Here is a 22,041-nt window from a genome sequence, read left to right as displayed (position 1 = left end):
GGACAGATTTGGTACCAACTAATAAGATTTCTGTTTTATCAGGAATTAGTCATAAAAAATTGTCTGTCATCCAATGTAATGTAACAGAGGTATACATAGACAAAATCAAAAATAAAGATTAATACAAATGATAAACAGAAACACAATTAATGCAAGCAATATAATCAAATATTAGCAAATTAGAACACAGAACAAGGATTTGAACCCCTAACACAATACAAACACATCATCTGCAACTAGAAAAATTCTTCAACGTGACACACAAGTTTATCAGTGTTTTGATTTCCCTAAAAATGCACAAAATACTTATCTCTGTTTTCAAAAATATTTATATATTTTACACACAAGAAAAGAAAAGTTCTAGTCTATAATCTTCCATTTAAGGTTTAAGTGCCTAGGTACATTTGTTAAAGTTTCTATCTCCTATCCCATGCACTAGGACCTACATTTGAGATACATACAAATTGTTAAAAACTATATGTCCTCAATGCTGTTCTGTCTAACAGTTCACGTTTCTTTGTAGCTGTCTCACTTCAATCCATGTTCATTTTGTTATCGAAATACCCTGCGGTGGGTTGGCACCCTGCCCAGGATTGGTTCCTGCCTTGTGCCCTGTGTTGGCTGGAATTGGCTCCAGCAGACCCCCGTGACCCTGTATTCGGATTCAGCGGGTTAGAAAATGAATGGATGGATGGATACAGAAATACCTGTATATCAGAACATTAAGAACATTCCATTAAATAGTTAGCTTATAGGGGGGTAAACAGAATCATCCATTATCTATGTGAAGGCTACGTTCTAATCAAATTAGCAAAACTAAGGTACATTTTGTAATAATACTGACTTATAAGATTTGACTCTTACAATGGTGTTACTGCAAAGAATCGTATCCTATAAACTGTAAAGGGTCCTATGTATGTTTAGTCTGCCACAAGGATGTGTGAAGGCAGTAGGAACCAGATTGGTGGGTGAATGTATATAGCTGGCTTTTAGAAAGAAGCGGCTGTTTTATTTCATTTATTTGTTTTTCAAGAAATTAGATAGAGAAAAGAAAAATGCATATAGTAAAGAAATATATATTTAACAGTGTCTTGCCAGAGTGGGAACACCTGTCTTCAAATTGCAGAGATATTATAAGGAGGAGGGCCGAGGGAGGCACACTTCTAAATTCAACTGTGGAATCTTTTGGACATTTATCTTCCTCAGTATTTCCATATTCTGTCATTTTCTCTATGGAACAAGCACAACCTGAACAGTAACTCTTTTATTCTTTGTTTTTTGCTTCTTCCTTTATGTAATATTTATTGAGCACTGGGATTTAGAATTTATGCAATGTATAATGTGCATTTTTATTTTTCTTTATTTTTCTCTTTCTATAATAAAATTTACATACTGTATATTCTGTCTTTAAATGAGTTATTGTTTATTGTTAAGAGAGGTGGAATCTGTATGGTTTATCAGGGGCTTAATATTGACTTTCCTAGCCTGCATTAAATAAATAATCACCACAGCAGTTAGGAGGGTATGTGAATCTGGACCTATTTTAGGGAATTGCCTTCTTTTCATAAAACCAATTGTTTAATAATAGACTTTTAAAGTTTTAAAATATTTATAAAGTTGATTCATATACTCAAGGTGAACATTACAAGTAACCCAATGCATTTTTAAGTAACCCAATGCATTTTTGGGGATTTCAATGACAGTGTAATGCTAATGATGAGCTCACTTCATCACTTGCAATGAGAAGAGAGAAAACAAGAATTGTCACACAATGCATCAAGTAATTTGTGCTTACTACATATCTATGCCTGTTCAGAAAGCACAGAAACTCACTCCAGCACAGTGACTGCTGCTCAAACACTTGCATCAGTGCTGCTGGCTGACATATAATATGCTTTATCACACACAAGGCAGACTTCAAAGACAGTTGGTCATGCTGTAACAAACAATCTAAAAGAATGACTGGCCTACCCTACTGTAATAAACGAAGCGCTGGTACACCATCATTGCAGCAAACTCCGGAGCTCTTTTGCCAATAAAATACATGATGGACACAGGAATTCACTATAAGACCATGATTACTACCCAGACCTTTGCTAAGTTTGTCTGGAGTATTGCTGAAGTGCAATATACTTTATCAGAACAGAAGAACAAAGGCAGTCTACAAGTGACAACAGCCTCAAGCAGATTGGAACAATAGAAAAGAATGACAAACCCATTCCCATTTGTTTAGTGCGGTATACAATCTGACTTAACCTATTTTTTTTTTTCTGCTAGCTTAAAATTAACTCTAACCTTTCCAAAAAACAAAATTAAAAATACAATAATTTTACAGGTATCACTTTAAGAAATGAATGTGGTAAAGTAATAGATCTTATTAATGACAGTAATGATTTTCTTTCTAACGTTTTTGCTGAATATGCAAACAATTGCAATGTCCATATGTTAGCCTTGATGAAATGGCATTTTTATTATACAGTGGTCCTTCCCCTGGGTCTCAGCATGTTATAATGAGGGAGTGATCTTGGGGGAGGCATAGAGGGGCTTGCTCACCTAGCAAACCTTTACACAATGAAAGAAATTAAGACTGACAGACAGAAAGGACATTATTTGTTTCAAGGGGGAAATCTATTTTTTACAGAAGCTAAAGAAATATTATAACAAGCATCAACAGCTCTCCTCAAATACATATAATTTCAAAAAAGCAGAAAACTTCTGACTTAGACAAAGATAAGACAGTGGTCACAGTGAGGCATTATAAAAGGATCTCAGGTTGTGTTTCTTGACACATTTTTGCTGAATAATTTGCTGGCTATAAGTTCTTAAAGCTACTGTGTCAGGGAGAGGAGGTGCAGCATTGTGTATTATCCCCATCAATTTTGTCTTTATTCTCTCCTCTACTACTACCTCCAGTAAATCAAGAATGCATGCCATAACTACCTTCGAAATTAGTTTGTTGATTCGGTGGGCCTCTCTTTAAGTGATGATACCAGCCCAGCATACCATAGAGCTGAAAATCACACTGGCCATCAGATAGTTACAGAAGATGTGAAGGATATCACTATCCACATTAATGGAACACAGTCTCTTAAAAAACAGTCTGATGTGTCCTTTCTTAATATAGTATAGCAATATGAAACCAGTTGAACCTGTCATTGATGTGGACCCACAAGCAGATCCAATGTATTAAAACAGAGAAAACCCAAAGCACAAAATGCATTTCCTGCTCTCATTCTGGGCCTGCAAAGACAGAAGGTGACCCCTGTTTACCAAAGTAGTGATGGCTTTCTCATTAGAGACTACCACTAAAACACTGCCTACTTCACACCCTGTGTTTTCTTCGACCTTAGTCTCTTCCTCCTGCAAGAGGGTGATTGCTTTAACTTCTTCCTAGACTTTTAACTCAAGGGCCCTCTGGTCCCAGCTAGGCCATAAATATCTTTTATGTGGTGTCACACATGTGCGATTAGGAGGCAGTCAAAGAGCCTAAAGGTGAGTGAAATATCGTGAGATAGAGGGTCATCATGTGGTACTTACCTAAACCTCTTTTCATTAACAGAAAACCTGAAGAAAAATAATTCCCTCAACTTCTGGTTTCCAAAATGGCTGCGATGACATCACTTCTGGCCAACTTTGATGATGTTACTTCCGGCTCCATCAAATCACCTCACTTCCGCCGCATCATGATAACGCTGGTTCCAGTTCCTGCTGCACTGTCACTTCTTGCCAACCATTTCCTGTCCCATCATCCCTTTTGTTATAAATCCGCCATTTTCTTTGAGTAAAATGTTCATTGTGCTAATCAAGACTTTGAATCACATTTTTTCTTTATTGTCTATACGACAATAAATGGGGACGATCCCCAAAAAATTTGTTTTGTGACGTGTTACTTTTTCAAGAAATAATCACCACAGTGGTCCTGGTTATGAGATAGGTCTGCAAAGTCCAAGGCACCCAGTCCCCTGAGACCTCTGTACCACTGAGACTTTCATAGCTATTATTGATGTATATCTTATAAGCAGATTACTTGACTATTTTTCCAAAAATAAACAACACAGTCTCTGTCATTCAAGTCACGATGTGCTTATGGTTTCATAGTAAGACAGTGCTCAGCATTGGCTTTAAAAGAAAGTGGTAACATGCTGCCACCTATCTGCCAACTTCTTCTTTTTCTTTTATGTTATATTTTACCTTATTCAACTTTTTTGTATTTGGAATTTGTTAGTTTTTCTCATATCCCTTGGGGTCAGAGTGCAAAGTCAGCCATTGTATAGCACCCCTGGAGCAACTGCCAGTTAAGGGCCTTGCTCAAGGGCCCAGCAGAGTAGGAGTTCTTTTGGCAGTAACCTTCTGGATACAAGATCCTTAGCCTCAGAGCCACCACTCTCTGTCACCTGCACTTTAATGTCCATGGTTAACTTTTCTTACACAAGTCACACCTCAGTTTCTCCTCTACTATTAACCTTGTCTACTGACCCTATCTGGTAACCACTGCACATACTATACATAGTGGTTACTACATTTTCCTCCTGTCATTTGTATGACCTCTTCTACTGCCTGTGGTTCTCTTCTTTCATGGAGTTCTTGTGCAGGGCTCTTGTGTGGTATCTTACAAGAAGTCTTCAGTATAATCACAACAATGAAGTAATTTTCTTTGTAAATATGAATTGTTTTCAGCTTTCTTATTCATCTTGCATTGCCACATTGATGTACTAGAAATTGGTTAGTTTAATTAATTCATTTAAAGCAGTATCTATTTGATCAATTCTTTTATGAACACTGTATATTGAATATAATCCTTTGCCCTCTGGAGCAAAACTTTTCAGAATTTTCATTAAACCATTTTGATATTGAATCTAGGGAAATCTCCACAGAATGAGAATGAGAAATGTTTCCAATGAATCTTTTGAAATAGTACTATGATATTATTTTAAAACATACCCTTATTTACTCTCTATATATAAAATCCTAAGCCTAAAATTGCAACGATTTTATGTGAAGATTTTTTGTCAAGCTTTAAATCTGGCTTATTTTAAAACCTACATACAGTATATATGTTTGGTATCATTCTTTTAAGAATTTATCAAACTTTAATGTTATATCGTTAGATTTTTAGATTCTTAATACGTTTTTTGAATTATAAACTAAGAAATATCAAGAACTCACGTTCCATGAGACAAGACTTTCTGCCAAGAGATTTAACCACACCTGGGGCCGGAAATAAAAGACAAATAGTAGGACAGCTTCTATACAGACTTTTAAAAGTTTGAAGTGCCGTGCGAGATGCAGACCATGCGACACGGCATCGGCAGCAAGATATCAGCACCAAGCCAGAAGCTGATTGAGCACCAACAACGTAAAAAAAACAAAAAAACAACTGTATTTGTTTCCTATTGTATCACCATTTAAGAGGGGGTTTTTCGGAGGAGTGACTGCGTCTCCTTGGGGTGCTTTCAGCCCCACTCTTTACAACGCGAGCGGTAGAGATGTGAAGTGGGTGGTGTGTAGCACAGGCCATGGGGGTTGGCAAGCGAAGTGAGCAGGGGGCGAACCCCCTAGTTTTTATATACAGTAATATATACTGACTATTTTATAATCTAACTAGTACACAATGCATATTATTATTACTTTACAAAACAAGTCATTGAGAGTAATATCTCTGTTTCATACCATCTTATACTTGGTAGTCAAAAATGAGTTCCTACCAGTAACAACTATTTCAGAAGGAGCAGAAAAATATACCATGAAGTAGTGAAAAGAAATACAACAAATTCAAAATTTCAGGCAATAATATGAAACAAGTGCCAAAAAAGCTCAAGTTTTAATAAGCAAAAATGTGCAATCTTAAAATAACTGCTCATATTATCAGGGTATATGTAATATTAAACTGTTACTGTGATGTTTAAAAGACACAGTAAATGTGTTGTAACTCTGGATTAGTATTTTCTATTTAGAAACATTTGTTCTTGGTATTTAACTAAGCAAAAGTGCAGTTGTACACTTAATCCCTAATTGACTAATTGAGAAATGCCATATGTTGATGCTATCCAAGTCCCTGTTCCAACTTCTAACAATTTGAGAATTAAAAAAAATGCTATTAAACAGCTTGATTCTTTGTATGTGTGTGTGTGTGAGGGTCAACTCAGTTATTTTCATTGTATTTTAAATCAATTTTTTTTGTCACCTCTTAGTCTACATTTATTTGAGGAAAAAAGATTCAACTCCTCATCAACTATTATAATGTGAAGGCATGAAAGCGTGGATTTACTCCTGCTTTCTAGGTTTAACCTCTATTGATGTCTGCATAATATTTAGTTGTCGTTGTTAATTGTATTTTAACACTGGTTGTTGACAAGTGTTACTAGGTGTTGGACTTTTCAGCTCCAGAACACCTTATTGGAGAAATGTTTCTTTTTTTCTTATAATATGTCTGCTAGCTTTACTAATTAAGTGGCACCTTTTAATGTATCCAACTTAATACTGTCTTCACTGTTTAACCTGATTCAGTAAATGAACCCCTGCTGCTGACAGTTTGAGGATTAGTCTCCCATAGTGTGCCTTATCAAAAGCTGTTCTGGTATCAAACTAAATAGCAGTGTTTGCTCTGCTGCTACTACCTAATGGATTTTTTGAAGCCACATGTAAATATGAGGGGTGGCGCGTGAAAAATCCAGGAGGCAGAAAATTAAAAGATGCAGTGCTCACTTAATACAAGGGGAATGGCATTACTGAGTGACACATAAAAAAATGAAAGGATTATCAGTATTAAAATGTGCATGCAAAAAATACAAATGGGCAAAAGATCATGGTGCATGGAAAGAGATAAATAAACACAGTGAACGAAGAATGCGGACTGCTGGAAGGACTCTTGTAAAATAACCGTAAAATAGAACAGAATTTAGAACACTAAATACTAATACTGCTTGTTAGCATGAAATGTTATGTCTGCATTTTACAATAACAAACTTTTAATTTTACCCTTGCAATATTTACTAAAAATTACCTTATTTTTAAATAATGTACATTTCCAGATGGCACATTTCAAAACAGCTTTTAATTTTTTCAAAAAGTCTCATTTAACGTGGTGTTATTGATTTATTGATTGATAAGACAACCTTTTACATAAATTGTTGCATTTTTTAATGTAATGATTCATTTATGTCTATCATTGTCTTGTTTCATGTGATAATTATCTTTTTATTTATATAATATTGGCAAAAATAGTGTTCCATATGCTCCTGCCAATCAAGATTACCAGCCTAATTTAATACTCTTGTCTCTAGTATTTCAATGTTCTTTCTGAATCGCAAGGGACACACAACCAAATTTTATCAACTGACAAAGTCACCACAGTTGCCAGCTAATGTTAACTAGCAAAATATTAACAGATGTTAGATAATGGTTTCATTGACTCTTTGCAACTCATGGACTTGGCTAATTTGATGACAATTTAGCTACAGTAATAATGTATTGCAGAACACAGAAAGCCCTAACTTGTGTTCTTGATTTTCAGAATAGCTGTTGTTTATTCTTGGACAGTTGTTTCCCTTTTTATTCTTGTTACTTTCGTTCCATTTTGAAAAACTGTTCATTACTCCAAAAGGTACCATCAGGAGTAAAAAAAAGCAGATTCATGCTAGCTATGCATGTTTTTAGCAGTTTAAATTTATTATGCTATAAACATATTATGCTTTACTTGTTGAACTGCTAGCAGCTCAACCTACCCCAACTATGCTGCTGTTTTGAATGTGTTGCTGATCTTCATCTGCTTTCTGAACTTCAGGACAATCCAAGCTGTATAGTGTGGATTGACACACTCTAATTGTTTTCGTTTATGGCACCAGTTATTTGAATTATACTAAAAGATTAAAACTTATTAAGCCTGCCTTCCTATTTTCACATTTTGCTCTATTCTACTGCCAAGTTCATTAGTTAGGTCAGTGGGTGAAGCATTAGTAGAATTCATACAGTATCACAATATAGAATAATAATAATAATCTCTTATATAATACGCTACCGTGGTTGTCCATTTGTCTGCTCAAGTCAAGTGCAATGTGCTGTTACTGGTAATAATAATAATAATTCTTTACATTTATATAGCACTTTTCTCACTAATCAAAGTGCTTCCACGCAGGGAAAACCCAGGACATGATCCCATGATGTGGGCTGTATACCCCAAGTGTTGTTAAAGGTCAAAGCTAAAGCATTGTGACTTTGAACTCTACATCCCCAAAGGTTGCTAAGAGTAAGATCAGGCAAATAAGAGGTATGACATATAACTATGGATGTACAGGAAAAAAAGTTGTGCATTTGAAAGAAGGTTAATACTTTAAGGAAAGGTTGCCCCAAAAACCTTTCTGTGGTATTGTAGTAGATGTAAAAGTTCTTAGGGAACTTCAAAAACCTCTGCTCCCCTAGCACACCAGCCGATGTAGTAAGACTAATACAACTGGAATAACTGGAGTCACACATCTAGCTTCCATTTAGTTGCCTTTTAATGCTAGTATTCTGTTAAATAATTATAAAACCTGACCAAAACAGTTAAGGGTACGTGATTCTAATAACCTGGAAAATGTTTAATATAAGTAAACTGGTGAATTTAAACTTGTGTGAAACCTCAGTTTGTTATATCCATCAATAAGAAATTGAGTGTATTATGTAGTAGTTTGTTTTCTGGTAGAATATATTTCATCCAAAGTGTTTAAGTACCAGGAAAGACTCAACAGAATTACTTTCTTGTTACTTGAGTGAAGACTTTGTTTTTTTTGGTTTTTTTTTCCTGAGACCTGATTAAAATTTCAGTTTTCTCTGGAAAGATTGAGGATGTGTCTCTTTTAAATAGTAGGAGGGTTGGGTGTGGAGCTAACAATCTCATCCCATAAAAAAATCCAGTTCTACAGAAACATCAACATACGTTGGTGAGCTGCAATGACAGAGGAGGGGTAACGGGTCTAAGTCTAAGTCTCTTAAACAGACTTTGCTTGATGTTGGCATTTGCTGTTCTCAGTATGATGAGAGATAGCACCTCCCTAAGACAGATTTTCAAACTCAGAATTTTCTGGTCAGTACTCAAAAATAATAATGAATCAGCATTCTTGCCAAAGGTAGACAACATCTGCATGTATAAAATGCCAGGTATATCTCTTAACTCTTTATTAGTCAGGATCTTGGCTTAAAAAATGCTGCCACGCCATCTTTTCTTCTCCTCTCCCCAGCCCTATTAAAGAGTTGCTTGTCTTGCACTCTGTCTGTCCTTTCTATTATGTAGACATTTATGCTTATTGTTAGAATCTTATAGAACTAACCATAAGCCTTAGTGTATACCTTGTACTTCATCATCATATTGGCACAACCACCTCCACTTCAAAATATCAACAGGTTTCCATCCCTTCATTTTCTAACATAGTTATACAATTCAGAGTCATGGATAGCCAATATCTATTCCTTCAACACTGTGCTCAAAATGTAAAACCTCTCTGGATGGACTACCAGTCCATAGCATAAGACACTCATGCATATGCACTTTCAACCAATGTAAAACGGTTATCAATTATGCTCTTGTGCCCATTTTTCCAGTCCATTGCAGAGCACATATCATACTATAACACCATCCATCCATTACCCAACCCGCTATATCCAAACTACACGGAGGTCTGCTGGAGCCAATCCCAGCCAGCACAGGGCGCAAGGCAGGAAACAAATAAGTAAAGAGTAAGGGGTAGATGGCCTTAAGGAGATGTGAGGGGAGAGGGTCAAATGGACAGGTAGCGAGGTGATTAGAGAAGAGCCTGGAAACATTAGTGGCAGAGAGAATGTGGAGAATGTTGGGTGATGCTTGTTAGGAGGCATTATGGATGGCAGCAATGGTGAGAACTGACTGTTGATGGCAGTTTCTTTCTGAAAAAAGGTGGCAAAATCATCAGCAGACACTTCTTTACACCCACCACTAAGAAAAAAATGTAAATGACTACAATGTGTTTGATCCATTAGCACTGTTTGATAACTTACATATTACAGATTTTGATAAGGTCTATGAACATCCTAGCTTTTGTTAGGACCTGTTAAAAATTATAGATATTAATTAATAGATTGTCCCAAAGTAGATAGATAGATAGATAGATAGATAGATAGATAGATAGATAGATAGATAGATAGATAGATAGATAGATAGGAACATTTAGCATTTACAAAGCTCAAAATAGGATATTTTTAACAAATCAATTTCTAATTCTACCTAAATGGTTGACAGCACACCACACTAAATTGGATTTAGGTGGAAATATTTATGTCACAGAAACTAAATGCAGCACAGGAAAGATCCAGTAAGCATTAAGAGCACAGTGCTGGTTACAATTTCATAAGCAAGGCCACTTGAATTTAGAAGAGCACGTACCACATCTCAGTACAATCTGTAGTTGAATTAATGTAGCTTATTTACAAAATGACTGTTCATGTTTATAGTTATAGTTGTGTATTAAATCTGTTTACTTCCTGCAATATTGTCATTTTGGCTAGAGGCAGCAGCTTTTTATTACAAGAGGATGACATATTAAGCTTTTTTTTCTACCCAGGATGGCATGTGAGAATGTAAAGAAGTAGTGTATATTTAAAGCCATAAAATTCACTGATTAACTTAGATGACAAATTTAAAGATGAGAAATAAAGATTATTTTGAAAAGAGAATATGATTAATGTTGGTATAGAAAAAAGAAGAAAAAATGGGAACAAATACATAATGTAGAAGTAGAAATATCAACAATTTGTAAATAGTAAAGGTGCTGGCACACTGCATGACACATCCTGCGATTTTCAGTGATTAACTTCAATTAAATAATTTTACAGAATGTTGACCAGTAGTCATATAGTGTGATATCCACAGCAGCTCAGTCATAGTGCTCTGTGACCAACCACAACAAATGAAACAGGTTTGATTTCGTCTCTCAATTTAGAGTTATGGTATCCTGTATGTATGAGAGATGACAAAAAAGTTAGTGCTCAGTTGAAGTACAATGCATGCAGTGTCCCACAAGCAGAGGAGAGCCAAATCAAATTTACAAGAAGCAGAGGGGCAATGGTGAACTCGGCAACAAAGAAAAAAGTACACTTGATGAGGGCTACACAGCTGAAACGTCTTATCTTTACCTTTTTCTGTTCAGTGTAGAAATAACCTTTTCTTATTTGCAGATGCATGCTTATGCAGCTATATAGGGTGGTCCAGAATAAATTATGCAATTTTTATTACGCTATAACTTATTAAGTTTATTACATAGAAAATCACCCGAAAAATCCCAGACCATCGAGAAGTATGCAAACTGACGACATGAAGAATCATCTTCACGCCGAACTGGAATCGTCCCCGCATAAATCAAAGTCATCCAGACAATCTGTATCTGCAATATTAGATCTGGACCACCCTGTACATTAACTGTAAAATATTTTAGCTTGATTTGAGGACCCTGGACATTCTGTGACCCCCTCTGAGGTGTATCTTGGGGTCTAACAGTTCCTTTTCCTTTATTAGGTAAGATACAAGCAGTCTCTGATTAATCTAAACATCCCCAATGGTCTTTGGAAAGTTTACGGTATATCAGATGGAACAAGACTTGTAAATGTTAAGAAACAATATTTAATATTCCTCAAGTATTACAGTATATAATGTGTACTGGAAAGCTAAAAATTGCAGATCATATTTAAAACCTCTGCAGAATAGAAATTGATTTTTGCTATTTTAAAATCAACTACTGAACTCCAAAGGTTCTTTTTCTCTATTAATGAATGTATGTTTTATTATTGCTCTATAGCCATCATTTTAAGTTTAATATGTCTTTTTTTTCAAATACATAGTCGAGGAGTGATACATTGTTTTAAATATGTTAACTGATTAGCCATTTCTGTTTAACAACCTTATGCAAGACACAGTGAGAGACATCACCCTTCTCAAATGTGCCATCGTACCTTGGAAAATATAAAAAATTATTAACTACCTTTGTAATTTTGCTGTGTCCTGTTTTAAAGTGCCAAACTACAAACTCAATTAGAATAAAGCTGGTGAATTATAAATATGGGATTTTTTTTTGTACAGGTTTTAGAAATGACGATGGGACACCAGCGGCCTTCCAGCAAAACAACTTTATTTTTATAAATGCAGCTTCACTCAGAAAACAAACCAACTTTCCAGGAAGTGCCCTCTATGTGCCCAAAAAACAGATAACCCCCTAAATAATAAAAAATCACACGCAGAAAATGATCTGCTATTACAGCTACACTTGATTGCCCCCTAGTGACAACCCTTTACAGTCCTCCTTAACAATACAACACTTCTCCCCTTTTAAGCAATGAACTTAAACAGCTTCCTATGTTGTAACCCCTCCATTTGATTTTGCTAAGAGTATTCAATATTATACATAAACAGATTTTACTTTTTTTTTTAAACTAAACTAAAATAAACACAAGAACAGTACCATACTTATGCATAATATAAGTAGATAAATCTGTTTGATACCACCTTGGTTTCTTCTGTGATTTTATAGCTTAATGTCTTTAAGGTAGCTTGGCTACTTAACAGTCCTTTTGGACTGACAAAAATTGACAGCTACACTTTTAGTGTCCATCATATTTGTTTCACTCACACCCTGGTGCTCCACATATGAGGCCACTGGGTCCATCAACATGTCTTCAGTATCTATAAAAACACCTTTAGGCATTTTAGCTGTCTCTGCTGCTTGGGATGCTCCTCTAGTGCCATCCAACCTAATGGCCTCCTCTGCAACTGCAAGAACCTGATCCACATGTCTCCTCACAACTGCTAAGTTCTCAAGTTTGATCTTGTATGATACAGGACCAGCCACCTTTATTGTAACTAGTTTCAACTACTTTGTCCCACAACTAATATTTCTTCTAATTACTCAATCTCCATCAGAGATCCCTCTACCCTTTAAGTGATTTTTTTTTGTTTGTGTTCCATCTTATTCCTAAGGTCAGGAGATACCAGAACAAGTGCTGACCTTAGCTTATGCCCTGGTAACATTTCTGCTGAAGAGAGACCAGTAGTGGATTGGGGTGTATTTCTATAGCTGAACAACACTTTGGCAATTTCAGAAGCTACATTTCCTTCTCCAGTTTCCATCATCATCCCCATAGCTGAGAGGGTGGGGCAAACTTTAAAAGTGTTTGAAGAGGCATGAAAAGGTGTAGGTGTCATGTGAACAATTCCATTTTAAATTCTAAACTCACAAAACAAAACAAGTTTCCGGGAAGAGTCTTCTGTGTGCCTAAAAAAGCAATAAATGACAACCCCTCAAATAATTAAAAGCACATACAGAAAATGATTTGCTATTACACCTAAACTTGACTGCTCCTTAGTGACAACCCTTTATAGTCCTCCTGAATATAACTATAAAAAATAACACTAATTAGAGACTCTTAGGACAGAAACAACTTTAGAGCTTTATACCCATCTTACAATTTGGCCAACATGCAGATAGGTTTGTCCCAAACTCGATGTAAATTAAATTCAATCTTTGCAAGATTTAGTTCATCCTAATACAATCAGACCATCTACCCCCCCAATGCCAACAGATACCATTGCTCTCCAGTGTGGATTTCACAGAGTCAAAAAGTCAGTTTTTCCCATTATTGCTAGACACTTATGTTGTTCACAGTCCAAGCTGAGTTCACACTAATATATTTAAAGTATTGCTTTAACTTGGAAGAAAATAATTAAAGTGAAGCACAATAGATACATACCTTTCTGTTTAAAATGCTAACATGTTTTGTGTTGAATTTGCTTCTTCCACAAAAACAGCTGGTGGCCATGTTCATTTCTAAACAGGTTAAATCGAAAAGACAGGCTCACTGTGCCAAGTGAATAAGCACTGCGGAAATGCTGTGTTGCTAGGCAGCGCGTCAACTTCAATCAGCATGAGTGCATGCCGTCGACCACTCCAATTCCTTTACAACTTATTTGTGAAAAAAAAAAAAAAACACAAATAAATGAAAATCATGTTCCTTTAGAGACTGGGTCAAATGTATTTTCAAACAGTTTTTAAATGCCGTCATAATCAGCCTCACCGAAAGCGTTGCACCTCTACAGAAATAAAGCCATAAAACTGATACATTACAAGAAAAGGTCTAGAAAAACAAACTTTATGACAAAGAACAAATTAAACAAAATGGAAGTAAAGATACCTATCATTCTGGGTGGCTCATTCATGGCTCTTCCCTGTGCCCTCCACTGGACATTTTGTTTCTTAAGCTTAGTATTGCTAATAATTCATGTCGTGGACCTTTAATTCCAGTGAAAGGTAAGCTTATATCAAGGATTTTTTTCCATCTCCTTGGCCGGAGGCACAAGAAATAAATCAGAATCTTCAAGCATAGATTTCCCTGTCAGACCAATCACACCAGAACAATATTTAGAGAGGTAAAGCTTAGTATGCAGGCATAACAAGCAATTTGGTTTCAAAATACCAGGTATCTTTTGAGGTAATTACACACAAAGAAAAATTGCTGTGCAGCATAATGAGGTTTCAACTTAATACAATTTGTCTTTTTTAAATTTAACACAAAATGCAAAAATGCAACTTCTTATGTTTTAGTTTGGTTTTGCTGTAAATAAAAAAAAATGCTTAGTGAGATCCCCTGTATATACAGAATAAGTATAGTAGCCTTATAACCATAATGCTCATAAGGGAACTTAAAATTTTTTAATTGGCAGTGATTTGTTTTTTTCCTTGTTTTTTTGTTGGTGATTGCAATTGTAGGATGTCCCTTTAGTGATACTGTATTTAATTTGACATTTGTCCAGAGTGTTAGGCCTGTAGCATTAATTGAACCACGGCTGGAAGGGACCAAATGGTTTGATGGTGCACATGGGGATATTGTTGACAAACTAAAGTCAGTGGTAGATATGTGGCAAAAATGGAATAAACTTTGAAGGCAAACTTGTAGGAAGTTTCAGAGAATTAATTCCAATGTGAAAAAATGAGAGTGATGACATGTGTGTTTCAACTCTTCTGTGTTTGTTGTATATAATTTTGTTATTTTCATTATTTGTGTAGTCTGTTACCATCATTATTAACAATGTTCAACAAACCTTTTTAAACATGGGTGTGAGTATTCAGAATTAGATTATTAATCCAGTTAAATAAGGAGCTGCTTTCATTTGTTATATACAGCTAACACAACCGAAATGACTCAAATTGGAATAAATGGACAAAGAAAGCTGGGAAACAAAGCGACACAACCAGGTGACAGCAAAGCACCGCAGCAACCAACCAACTTGCAGTCATTGGAGAGTAACCTAGACAGCAATAAGACAAGAATGGCTGTGTTTTTTGTTTCTCAGTAACATGGCTAACTGTGGAGGCACCAGATGTTGCAATACAGCCAGATGGCATTTTTGTCTTTCATGTGGATTAGACTAAAGTCAGATAAAACCATAAGAGATGTTGTGTATTTTATAGTAAACAACATGTGGTGTACTAATGTTAACAACGTCTAGAATCTGTGCACATGTTCTACAATATTTAATGATCATCTATTTTACGTTTAGAGGCAGCTTTCCATGTTCTTAAGGTTACTGTTTAAATTCCTCCACCAGCTATCAACAATTTGCTGAATGATCTGTACAACATTGTTGTGGAACATGAGCATGTACTCTCTGAGGGATTATTTATTGTTGCTGGAGACTTCCACAAAGCAAATTTAAGAAGTACGGTATTTATCATAAATATCATCATCACTTGTTCTGTGAGTGGCACTAATATTCTGGATCACTTCTACATCCTGGTAAAACACACTGTCTACTACTGCATCCCCATCTTGAACAGTCAGATCATCTGTCAGTACTGCAAAAACTGAAGTGTGAGGAACTGGTAAGAAAATCAGTTCAGTGCTAAAGTAAATGTGCAGAGTAAAAACTGCAGGACTGCTTTGATTCTGTAAATTGGGACATGTTTAGAGACCTCTCATCAGAGCTGAATGAGAATGCAAACATAGCAATGGGATTCATCAAAAAATGTGTGCCTAAAGAAGCAATCCGCATATTTGCTAATAAAAATCCATTGATCAGGAATTACATCAGCCATTTATTGAATGCACACAGCTAAGCATTTTCAGATAGTGATACAGAAATATACGAGGGGGAGTCAAGCTAAAGTAAGAAAATGTGTATAAAATGACACCAGTAATAAGGAGTGTGAATACTGGACCACCACTGTTTATCGCACTCTCTGAGGAGTGCTTTAGACTCTGACCTATACTTTTGCTTACATAATGAGAACCCGGCAGGTTCGAAAATGGCAGGTTGGCTGGAAACTTAAGAAGTGCAGTCAGTCATCCATTTCTTACACGCTATAGGTGAGAACTCATCAGAAATCCATCGACAGATAATCAATGTGTACAGTGAAGGCTGTATGTGTAAGGCTCAGGTTTACAACAGGGTTAAAAAAATTCCAGAAAGGTGTTGCTTTCATACATGATAAAGACTTCCATCCTGAAAGAGGAAAGACAGCTGTGACAGCAGAAAACATTGAAGCCATGAGCAATCTGATTTGACAAAGTTGCTGTACCACAATTGGCAAAATAGCATCAGAATTGTCCATCAGTCATGGTTCATTGTCTACAATCATTCATGAGGAGCTGGGATGCCGAAAAGTCTGCACCTGATGGGTGGCAAGAGGTTCGATACCAGAAATGAAAGAGGCTCGTGTTGGGGCATGTCAGACAAATTTGAATCATTTTGAGCAGGAAGGTCAGGCATATCTGGATTAAATTGTACTGACTCATCATTTCACACCTGAGTCAAAAATGGCCAGCAAAGAGTGGTGTTATTCGTCATCACTGCCACCCAGCAAATTTCAAGCCCAACCTTCGACTGGAAAATTGATGCTGACCATGTTTTTTGACAATAAAGGAGTTACTGTCGAATACTACATGCCGAGGGGTACTACAGTCACTAGTGCAAGTCACTTTGACTTACTGGAGACCAATGTAAAGCCTGCTGTTCAATCCAAGCAGTGGGAGCTGCTGTCTCAAGGAGTCCATTTGCTTCAGGACTATGCCCGCCCACATACTGCTAAGAACATCAAGGCTTGTCTGGAGAAACTGAAGCTTGAGGTATTGCCATATCCTCCTTATTCGCCAAATTTGGCACTGTTTGATTTACATCTTTTTGTAATGCTAAAAAAAACTATCTGGGTGGCCATTGATTCAAGACAGATGACAACGTGAAGAAAGCTGTGCACGAGTGGTTGCAAGGACAAGACAAAACTTTTTATTTTGCTGGAATCCAGGTACTTCCAGGCAGGTGGCACTAGTGCATTGAGAAGGGTGGCGACTACATTGAGAAATGACATTATCAGTTTTGTTAAGGTTCATTCCATTTTTGAATAATTCCCATTTTCTAACTTTAACTTGACTTCCCCTTGTACAAGATATGCAGGTATGAGATCAGAAAATCAATTAAAATTGCTAAACATCAGTACAGAGAGTAGTAGCAGTAATAATGATTCATGTAAACTTTGGCAGAGTTTAGAGATATTTATGGATTACAAAGCAAAGGTATATCTAATCTCATTTGCTTTTTTCTCCCCAATGAATTGAATGCCGTTTTATGTCAGCTTTTGACTGTCTTTTTACATCAGCTTCCATCGCAACAACAAGCAGTCCACTTCTAGACTGCCTGCATCACAACATGATTAATTTTGCAATTCTGTGAATGAGGTAAGGAGGATTTGTAATAAATTAACATATATAAGGAATTTAATCTCGTGTCATAGTGTGTTTCAAAAACATGTAGCAACCAATTTTACTGAGAAAAACTATGGGCTTTTGTTGCTTCAAAAGGACAACAGTTATCCTGGGACTTAAGAAATCTAAAGTGGATTGTTTGAATGATTACTGTCTGGTAGCACTCAGTCCCACTGTGATGAAATACTTTGAGAAACTAGAGCTGGGACACATTGAAAAGAAAATTTTAGATAGCCTGGACCATCTCTAGTTTTCATAACAATACAACCAGTCTTGGTACTTCATACCATAGTGGCACATCTACATAAAAAAAAACTACATCTCAGCATGTAACACTGTTGCACCGAAGCAGATCACCTAACTACACAGTTATTTAGAGAATTTCGAGTCATCCTGTGAAACTGGATTGTGAACTTTCTAACTGACAGACTACAGCATGTGTGGATTGGTTTACCACACCTGTCCTCAATACAGAAGCATTTCAAGATAGTATGATAGTATACACCTGGAAGGACTCCAGGTGTCCAACAAGTTTATCCACCAGCACTTCCAGGTGTGTCGGAAGTGCTGCTAAATTGGGCTCAGGAAATGTCCAGGTGCTACCTGGTGATGGCCAAAGGCCCCAACACGGTTGAGCTTCCATGCTTCAAATCCATGGCCCCACTGAAAGCCAGGTGGCCTGCCCGCTACCATTCCAGGAGAGATAGTGTCCAGAATAAGCTCTTCTCCCCAGTTAAGTTTTGACTTTATATATTCCAGCGCTTACTTTATATATTCAAGTTTTGACTTTATATATTCAGAAACAAGTATTGACTTTATATATACCGACGCTGACTTTATATATTAAAGTTTTGACTTTATTTATTCCGACAGTGACTTTATATAATCAAGTTTTGACTTTATATATTCGCGAATGGCTTTATATATACAAGTTTTGACTTTATATAGTTAAATGTAGTCATCATTGCATAACTTTTTCTTTACCATTGAAATTTAAAGACTAAATTCAACTTCCATTCCTAACAAAGATATTTCTGGCGACTAAATAGAAGCTACTTATATCCAAATTCAAGCTATTGAGCTGTCGCCTGCCTGCCTGAATAAATCACCCTCGCTTCGCTCTTACTTTTGTACCGTTCATTTAATCATGGCTAGTGGCAGAAAAATTATAAAATGGAAGAAGGATTACACTGAGTATGGCTTTACTAAAACAATTATTGATGGCGAATCGATTATTCATAAAGCTTCAATTGGTGATCTTTTTTTCTGAGTTAACCTCATATTTCTTCATACTTCTTCTCAAACCAAGGGGGCGCGAGGGTAAAATGAATCGGGAAGCGCTGATCAATGTAATCGGTGTACCAGGAAATCATGCATTGACAGAAGTTCCCCTTTGCTTGTGATTAAATGCGTGATTTTTAACTCGTTATGGAGCACATGCATCAAAGCTTCTCAGCTGTGCTTGTGCTAAGAAAAGGAAACATTTTAAAAATAATGTAACACGACTGTCAATGTAACCTTTTGTAAGTAGTGCCTGGAGGATACAGTGTGGAGAAACTGTAGAGACAGCGTGTGTATTAACTGGTGGATTTTTCTGTGAGTATTTGGTGGCAGCGTCACAAACTCGCTTCCGTAACACTGTGTTAGCCGTGGAGCTCAGCTCAGAGCGAAATGAGGTGAATGGGAGGGGAGATGATGACGTCACTCCTCCACCCGCCTTAACTGTCAATCCCCCAGAAACACAGTATCTCGGAATTTGTATAAGCACAGCCCTTCACCTGCAATTTGAACTTAGTTACAATGTGATCAAAACTCTCATTTATATCCTGCGTCCTCTAATTAAACTTGTATCCCGCATTACCCGTGGGCATGACAAACGCCAGCGGCAGCCTGTCTATGAACTTAATTTAAACTTTAGGTTTACACTGTGCTTTGTTTCCGAAGTAGCAGCACTCATGAATATGGTTGTATATGTCACTCGCTCGCTTCTTATTGTTTCGCTGCCTTCTCAATTATATAATGCATGTTTTCTTCAGCGCTTTTTGGAGCTCTTCCTGGTTTTCTACGTACTGCGTTGACAGTCAGTTCACGTGATTACGTGAAAGGCGTGATTATGTCACACGAAACTCCGCCCCCACGGCTTTCGAGTTCAACTCCATTACAGTATATATAGAAAAATAGCTTCCAGTTATGACCATTACGCGTAGAATTTCGAAATGAAACCTGCCCAACTTTTGTAAGTAAGCTGTTAGGAATGAGCCTGCCAAATTTCAGCCTTCTACCTACACGGGAAGTTGGAGAATTAGTTAAGAGTCAGTGAGTGAGTGAGTGAGTCAGTCAGTCAGTCAGTGAGGGCTTTGCCTTTTATTAGTATAGATTTATATAAATATATATATATATATATATATATATATATACACATACATGGGTACATATATAAACACACATATACTATGGGGTGCCAAACAGGCAAATACATTGATTTTATGAATATATAAAGTCGCCGTCAGAATATATAAAGTCAAAACTTGAATATATAAAGTCAGCGCTGGAATATATAAAATCAAAACTTGAATGTATAAAGTCATCGCTGGAATATATAAAGTGAAAACTTGAATATGTAAGGTCATTCCCGAATATATAAAGTCAAAACTTGAATATATAAAGTCAGCGTCGGTATATATAAAGTCATTCCTGATTATATAAAGTCAACATCGGAGTATATAAACTCACTCCTGAATATATAAAGTGAAAGTCAAAATCTATTGATTGAAACGACTCTGAACTGAACTAAGGTAACAAAAACGTATTCAGAAAAATAAATTAAAAAAACACTGTTCGGTTAATGTTTTGAAAATGATGCATGTGCCCTGCCCAGGATTGGTTCCTGCCTTGCCGCCAGTGTTGGCTGGGATTGGCTCCAGCAGTCCCCCGTGACACTGTGGTTGGATTCAACGGGTTGGGAAATGGATGGATATTCCAGCGCTGACTTTGTATATTCCGACGCTGACTTTATATATTCAAGATTTGACTTTATATATTCCAGCGCAGACTTTATATATTCAGAAATATTCCAACGCCGTCTTTATATACTCAGGTTTTGACTTTATATATTCCGACAGTGACTTTATATAATCAAGTTTTGACTTTATATACTGTATTCGGGAATGACTTTATAAATACAAGTTTTGACTTTATATAGGTAAATTTAGTCATCATTGCATACATTTTTCTTCACCATAGAAATTTAAAGACTAAATTCAACTTCCATTCCTAACAAAGATATTTCTGGCGACTAAATAGAACCCACTTATATCCAAATTTGAGCTATTGAGCTGTCGCCTGCCTGCCTGAATAAGTCTCCCTCGCTTCGCTCTTACTTTTTTACCGTTCATTTAATCATGGCTAGTGGCGGAAAAATTATAAAATAGAAGGAGGTTTACACTGAGTATGGCTTTACCAAAACAATTATTGATGGCGAATCAATTATTCATAAAGCTTCAATTGGTGATCTTTTTTTCTGAGTTAACCTCATATTTCTTCATACTTCTTCTCAAACCAAGGGGGCGCGAGGGTAAAATGAATCGGGAAGCGCTGATCAATGTAATCGGTGTACCAGGAAATCATGCATTGACAGAAGTTCCCCTTTGTTTGTAATGCAAAGTGTTAAATTAAATTAAATGTGTGATTTTTTAACGCGTTATGGAGCACATGCATCGAAGCTTCTCAGCTGTGCTTGTGCTAAGAAAAGGAAACATTTTAAAAATAATGTAACACGACTGTCAATGTAACCTTTTGTAAGTAGTGCCTGGAGGATACAGTGTGGAGAAACTGTAGAGACAGCGTGTGTATTAACTGGTGGATTTTTCTGTGAGTATTTGGTGGCAGCATCACAAACTCGCTTCCGTAACACTGCGTTAGCCGTGGAGCTCAGCTCAGAGCGAAATGAGATGAATTGGAGGGGAGATGATGACGTCACTCCTCCACCCGCCTTAACTATCAATCCCCCACAAACACAGTCTCTCGGAATTTGTATAAGCACAGCCCTTCACCTGCAATTTGAACTTAGTTACAAAGTGATCAAAACTCTCGTTTATATCCTGCGTCCTCTCAAGAAACATAATCTTGACCCCTCTGCCTTTGAAAATTTTAGACCCATTTCTAACCTGCCCTTCTTAAGTAAAATTTTAGAGAAGGCAGTCATTATGCAGTTAAATGACCACCTAAATAAACATTCTATTCTTGATACTTTTCAGTCAGGCTTCAGAACAAATCACAGTACAGAAACTG

General features: G+C 36.5%; 1 long non-coding RNA gene across 1 annotated transcript in view; it reads right to left on the bottom strand.

Moving 5' to 3' along the window:
* Positions 1-13,836, bottom strand: part of LOC120530573 — a 297,129-nt gene extending 283,293 nt beyond the window's left edge. Inside the window, exon 1 of the long non-coding RNA XR_005633995.1 lies at positions 13,747-13,836. This is a non-coding gene — a long non-coding RNA (uncharacterized LOC120530573). The remainder of the gene's footprint in view (positions 1-13,746) is intronic.
* Positions 13,837-22,041: the final 8,205 nt, after the last annotated feature.

This window comes from Polypterus senegalus, chromosome 6, assembly GCF_016835505.1.
Source record: "Polypterus senegalus isolate Bchr_013 chromosome 6, ASM1683550v1, whole genome shotgun sequence".
Classification (NCBI taxonomy): Eukaryota; Metazoa; Chordata; class Cladistia; order Polypteriformes; family Polypteridae; genus Polypterus; species Polypterus senegalus.
The sequence above is the reverse complement of the archived record's forward strand: the minus strand, read 5'-3'. Positions and strand labels throughout refer to the sequence as shown.